The 7,148-nt window shown below is 36.3% G+C and overlaps 1 protein-coding gene across 2 annotated transcripts in view; it reads left to right on the forward strand.

Annotated features, from left to right (window-relative positions):
- Positions 1–7,148, forward strand: part of UNC13C (unc-13 homolog C) — a 547,141-nt gene that overhangs the window by 101,722 nt on the left and 438,271 nt on the right. The gene's annotated exons all lie outside the window — the stretch shown is intronic.

Genomic DNA, 7,148 nt, shown 5'->3' on the forward strand with positions numbered 1-7,148 from the left:
GCCTGGTGATGGTTTTTTTTTTTTTTTTTTTTTTTTTTTTTTTTACTATTTTTTTATTATTATTTTATGTTAATCACCATACATCATTAGTTTTTGATGTAGCGTTCCATGATTCATAGTTTGCGTATAACATCCAGTGCTCCATGCAGAACATGCCCTCTTTAATACCCATCACCAGGCTAACCCATCCCCCCACCCCCCCCTCCCCTCTAGAACCCTCAGTTTGTTTTTCAGAGTCCATAGTCTCTCATGGTTTGTCTCCCCCACCGATTTCCCCCCACATCATTCTTCCCCTCCTGCTGTCGTCTTTTTTTTTTTTTTTTTTTTTTTTTTTTTTAACATATCAGAATAGGAAGAGAGACCAGAGCTCACTCTGTCATGTGAGGATACAGTGAGAAGGTGGACCGCTGTGAGCCAGGAAGAGAGCCCTAACCAAGAATCAAATCTGATAGCACTTTGATCTTGGACTTATCATTCTCCAGGACTGTGAGAAGTAAATGTCTATTGCTAAAGCTACTCAATCTGTGATATTTTGTTAGAGCAGCTTGAGAAGACTCAGAATTCTGTTCCCTTTTCTTCTGTCTTTCTGGGACTCCAATGAGATGAATATTATATTTTTAAATTTTTTATCATAATCCCACATGTCCCTAACACTTACTTTCAGGCTCTGTAGTTCAGACTCTGTAATTTCTACTGTTTTATGTTCAAATTCACTAATTTTTTTTTCTTTCAAGTGGCTGTTGAGTCCATCCGCTTAGTAATATTTCAGTGGCTGTATTTTTTTATTTCTAAAATTTCCATTTGTTTTTCATATCTTCAATTTCTTTGAGACTGTGTACTCCTTCCATAAAACTTTCTCTTCACTGGTTCCAGACATATTTTAAATTGTTTGTTGAAACTTTTTTTATTGACTGCTTTAAAATCCTTGTTCAGATACTTCCAACACCTGGATTATCACATTGACATCTGTTGTCTTTCCTCATTCAGTTTGAGGTCCCTGGTATGACAAGTGATTTTAATATGGACATTTTGGGTATTTTAAGACTTCGGGTCTTACTTAAATCTTGTATTTTGTCTGACAGTGCTCTGGTACTTGAATGAGAATTCTGACTCATTTCTTCTAGATGGAGATGGAAATTTAGGGTTTTTTCGCCCTCAGTTTCCATAGATACCCAGGTGGAGAAACTTTTTGTTACTGCAGTGGGCATGACTTGGAGTTGAGGCTTCCTCCTGGGTCTCTGCTTATACTGCCCTACCTTAGAGGGGAATAGGTGCCTAATTGCTGCTTCCTGTGTAGCCACCACTGACATTGAGGGGTGATTTTGTTATGGCTGAGCAGTGATGAAAGTCCTGACTTTGCACTAGTCTCTTTTAATAAAACTCCATTGAGGAGGGAAAGGGTGTCTCATTACTACTTTCACAGGGGAGAAGCTCAGGCTGTCTGTGTGATTTCCAACTCCCTACTTGGCCGCCTCTGACAGCACTCCAGCCAGTAGGGGGGGATTGGAGTACCTTATTACAGTCCAGCAAGGGTAGAAGTCTAGGCATTGCTTTTGACCTTCACTGACAGGAGTGGAAATGGGGGCCACAGGATTTTGTGTGTGGTGTTTGGCTAGAGTGGGTTAATTATCATCTAAAGGTTTTTGTCTGAGTGGCCTGTCCCTTTCTTGGTTCCTCTGTTGAGAGTAGGTTTTCCTTGGAGCCTTTCTTGTCTGCACCATTTATATCTCTGGGTTACAATGTTCAGTTTGGGATATTTGAGGCAAACAGAAAACCCAGAAAACTCATCACTGTATTATACTTTGAATCTAAAGTCACTAGTCACTATGCCATCTCTCCAACTTTCAGAGCTTTATATGTGCTTATTTTATATATTATGTCCAAAGTTCTTAGTTGTATTTAGTGGGAGTTATAGGGAAAGTAAATCTATTTTTTTTTTTCTGGAAGCAGAAGTCTGATTTTATATTGTTAAAGCACTATTTTATTTTGGGGATAAATCCAACTTGGATAAATGTATACAACCATGCTGGATCAAATACAAAAAATTTATTTAGGATTTTGCTTATGAGTTCTCCCATATGGTATTGGTATATAATCTTAGTTTGTACGGTCCTTTCCTGATTTTAATAGCAAGCTTATGCTAGCCTTAGAAAATATACATTTCTTTCGGTTTCCATTCTATGTGTTCGCTTTACTTCTATAGTCAAATTTGTATTACATTGGTATTTACTTAATATGGACTTCATAAAACTTTAAAAAACCTTCTAGTGTTCTTTCTTGGGGAGATTTTCCTACTGAATAAAGGTTCCTTAGTAATGGTTTTAGTTTCCTATATTTTTCTATAAATGTTAGTAATTTCTTTTAGAAAGTATATTTTTGTTAATGTTTTTAGAAAATTTCAAGTCTTAGCATTAATTGACATAAAGATGTTTATAGCATACTTTTAATTTTTTAAAAATTTCCACTGCATCTTCAGTTACATCCTTTTTACATAATGGTATTGTTCATGTGTACATTCCTTCTTTGTAACCAGTCTTGATAAAGAATTGTACTTTTATTTATGCTTTAAAGAAGCAATTTTTCTTTCATAACTTTTTGAGTATGGTTCACAATTTTACATCAGTTTCAGTATACAACATAGTGATTCAACAACTCTGTTATGCTATGCTCACCACAAAAATAGCTACCATCTGTCACCATACAACACTATTACAATATCATAGAATATATTCCCAATGCCATGCCTTTTTATTCCCGTAATTTATTCATTCCATAACTGGAAGCCTGTATCTCCTACCCTTCAGCCATTTTGCCCATCCCCTCACCCTCCTTCCCTCTGGCCACCATCAGTTTGTTCTCTGTATTTATAGGTTTGATTCTGCTTTTGTTCATTTGTTCTGTTTTATAGATTCTACATATGAGTGAAATCGTATGGTATTTGTCTTTCTCAATCTGAGTTATTTCACTTGGCATTATACCCTCTAGATCCATCTGTGTTGTCACAAATGGCAAGACCTCATCCTTTTTATGGCTAATATTCCATTTTATACATATATGTGTGTGTGTGTGTCTGTGTGTGTGTGTGTGTATAAACATTCTCTTTGTCCATTCATGTAGTGATGGACACTACAGTTGCTTCCATACCTTGGCTATTGTAAGTAATGCTGCAATAAAAACGTAAGGGTGTACATGTATCTTTTAAATTGGTATTTTCATTTTTTGGGGTAAATACCCAGTGGTAGAATTACTGAATCACATGGTACTTCTACTTTTAATTTTTTGAGGAACTTCTCTGCTGTTTGCCCCAGTGGCTGTACCAATTTACATTCCCACCAACAGTATGGAAGTGTTCCTTTTTCTTCACATCTTCACTGACACTTGTCATTTCTTGTCTCTTTGATTCTAGCATAATAATAAAAAAAAAACATTCTAGCATAGGTCAGTGGAACAGAAAAGAGAGCCCAGAAGTCAACCCATGCTTATATGGTCAATCTATGGCAAAGGAAGCAAGAATACACAATGGGGAAAAAGACAATCTCTTCAACAAATGGTGTTGGGAAAACCGGACAGCTACATGCAAATTAATGAAACTGGACCACTTTCTTACACCATACACAAAAATGCACTCAAAATGGATTAAAGGCCTAAATGTGAGACTTGAAACCATAAAACCCCTAGAAGGGAACACAGTAATTCTTTGACATCAGCCATAGCAGCATTTTTCTAGAGATGTCTTAAGACAAGGCAAACAAAAGCAAAAGTAAACTATTGGAACTACATCAAAATAAAAAGCTTTTGCCCAGCAAAGGAAACCATCAATAAAACAAAAAGGCAACCTACTTAATGGGAGAAGATATTTGCAAATGATAGACCAAATAAGGGGTTAATATCCAAATTATATAAATAACTGCTACAGCTCAACACCAAAAAAGTCCCAGACAATCTGTTTAAAAAATGGGCAGAGGACCTGAATAGACACTTCTCCAAAGAAGACCTACAGATGGCCAACAGACACATGAAGAGCTGCTCACCATCATTCATTATCAGAAAAATGCAAATCAAACCCACAATGAGATATCACCTCACACTGCACACACATTTTTTCAGAAAATTTTACATAATTATTTTGCATCTTTACTATCCTGATTTTTACTATTAATTTATTCTGTGATTCTTGAGTTGAATATTTACCTTGTCTATTTTAATTAAGTTATATTTAAAATATACTTTTAAGGCTGTCAGCCTCCTATTACAACTGATTTATCCCAGAATTACATGTATGTACATGTGTGTTGTATGTTTAATATTTAGTTATTAATATTTCATAATTTCCACTGTTTGTTTTCCCCCCAAATCATTTTAGGGAATGTTTATAAGTTTCCGAACATAGTTTTTTGTTTGGTGGTGGTAGTTTTAAATTGCCAACCCACTGTTAATTTCTTGTTTAATTGTTTAAAGATTTTATTTATTTGAGAGAGAGAATGAGAGAGAGAGAGAGAGAGAGCACATGAGAGGGGGAAGGTCAGAGGGAGAAGCAGACTCCCTGCCGAGCAGGGAGCCCGATGTGGGACTCGATCCTGGGACTCCAGGATCATGACCTGAGCTGAAGGCAGTCGCTTAAACAACTGAGCCACCCAGGCGCCCCTCTTGTTTAATTGTTTAATTCCACTTTTATGGAAGGTGCTGAGGTTTCTTTTGTGGCCAGGCACATCATCAATTTCTAATAGTATTTAATGTGAAAAGAATAAATGTATTTCAGTTTTCAATTTGATGTGGATTCTGAACCTATACTTAGATAGGCTTGAGGTTTCCTTTATCCTGGGTAAATTTTTTCCATTTATGTTTCCAGGTAGATGGAAAGTTTCCTTATTGTTTCTCCACGCTCATAGTTTTTATCTCATGCATTCATATTGTATGTGTTGACATTGGATCAAATCACTGTTTTATCCTGGTAGAAAAAGTTTTAGCTGTTGCACAGACTCTGTGGTGTGGGCTTACCACTGAAGTTCTATGAGGAATAGTGACATTTATCTTTATTTTCAATTGTTGTATCTCTAGCCCCTAGCACAGTGCTTAGCGCTTAGGGGTCACTTGATCAATGCTTGCTGAGTAAAAAATTGTTCCAATGCCCCTGAGAGCAATTTTGGTTTTTATTTCACTATTAATTTTGAATTGCTACTTCATTTGTAGTGATTGGGGAGATTGTTTGTTTTCCTTTTAAGCTTAGATACTTTTTCTTTTAAAAGATTTATTTATTTTAGAGCATGCTAGAGTGCATGAGTGAGCACGGGGGTGGGGGAGTTGGGGGCAGAGGGGGAGAGAGACTCTTAAGCAGACTCCCTGCTGAGTACAGAGTCCAGCCTGTCTCAGGGCTTGATCTCAGCAAAATAAAGCTGGGATTATGACCTGAGCGAAATCCAGAGTCGGTCACTTAACTGACTGAGCCACCCAGGCACCCCTAAGCTTGGATATGTTTTAAAGTTTTGTAAATAATTTGAGTATAGCTGACACAAAATGTTAGATTATTTTCAGGTATACAACATATTAAAAATTGTTACCTAGTTGTGGTGCCTGGCTGGTTCAGTTGGTGGAGCATGGGACTCTTGATCTCAGGTTCATGAGTTCAAGGCCCATGTTGGGCCTAGAGCTTATTAAAAAAAAAAAAAAAAAAAAAAAAAAGAAAATTGTTACCTAGCAATTGTGCATGTGTGTAGAATTGTGATATAAGTGGGCCAGAGAGCAGAATCTTTCTATATCATCTTATTCTGCCTTATTGTCCAGAGGACTGACCCAGATTTTTAAAAACAAAATAAAAGTCTGATCATGTTACATGTCACGGTCTTGCTTGAAAACAGTCTGTGGTTATACATTATAATTAGAGTGTAATTTAAATTCCTTAATGAAATCTATCAAGATTTTAATGCAAGAAACCCTATTCATCTACATATTATTATTTCTTATAATTCTTTACTATCACACTCCCATGTTTCAGTTCCTAATACTCTCTACTCTTTCAAGCTTCAGTGCCTTTGCAATTTTTTTCCTCTAAGAATGGCTTCATTGAACTGACAAATGCCCATTCATAAATCATGCCCCCATTAATTGTTTACAAACCCAGTGTCCTCTTTGACTGCAGAGTTAGGAGATCTTTTCTCTATGCTCCCATATCAACTTGTTCATATCTTTCATCTATCCTTACCATAGTGTATTGTTTTTTCTCTCAATTTTTTAAGTTAACCTCCCAGTCCATAACTGAACAAAAAAGTATATGAGATATGAGCATTAATCTCTCACTCAGCACCCACCCCATTATATCCTGAATTACAATGGAAATGTGAGCCAGGCCAAAGGATTTCCTCTGCCTTGGCAAGATCTAATGAATATTGATAGCCTCACAAGACAATTGATAGGATTCAATAAAAGAGCAGGTAAGGTGCTGTGCAAAATATCCAACACATAGTAGGTACTCTGTAAAGGTTAATGGAAATTCAACAATCCTTTGATTACAATATAGGCTTTTCTCTGAATTATTTTCAGCTACCATCTCATGATTTTCAGGCATAGTATACATGTCTTAAAAATCATATGTATTTTGATATGCTGGAAAATTAAGCAAACCTATTTCCAAAGTGGATAGTGAACAATATCACTAGTGGGAGTTTTGTTTTATCCTTGAAGGACTAGAGAGCAAAGAAGGACATTAGAGCAAAAAAGTTTAAGGAATTCTTAAGCTAGATAGGCCTCCAGAACTCAAAATCTTTATAAACTTTCAGATCTCTTCCATCTAAATTTTCTTCAAAAAGAGTTATAGCAAGGATAAAATACCAAGAAAGGAAACACAACAACACAACAATTTTTACTTTTACTCTTTTTAATTATTATTATGTTAATCACCATCCATTACATCATTAGCTTTTTATTATTTTTTATTATGTTAATCACCATACATTACATCATTAGTTTTTGATGTAGTGTTCCATGATTCCTTGTTTGCGCATAACACCCAGTGCTCCATGCAGAATGTGCCCTCTTTAATACCCATCACCAGCCTAACCCAGCCTCCCACCCCCATTCCCCCTAGAACCCTCAGTTTGTTTTTCAGAGTCCATCGTCTCTCATGGTTCATCTCCCCCACCGATTTCCCCCCC

Source organism: Neomonachus schauinslandi, chromosome 9 (genome assembly GCF_002201575.2).
Source record: "Neomonachus schauinslandi chromosome 9, ASM220157v2, whole genome shotgun sequence".
In the NCBI taxonomy this organism is placed as follows: Eukaryota; Metazoa; Chordata; class Mammalia; order Carnivora; family Phocidae; genus Neomonachus; species Neomonachus schauinslandi.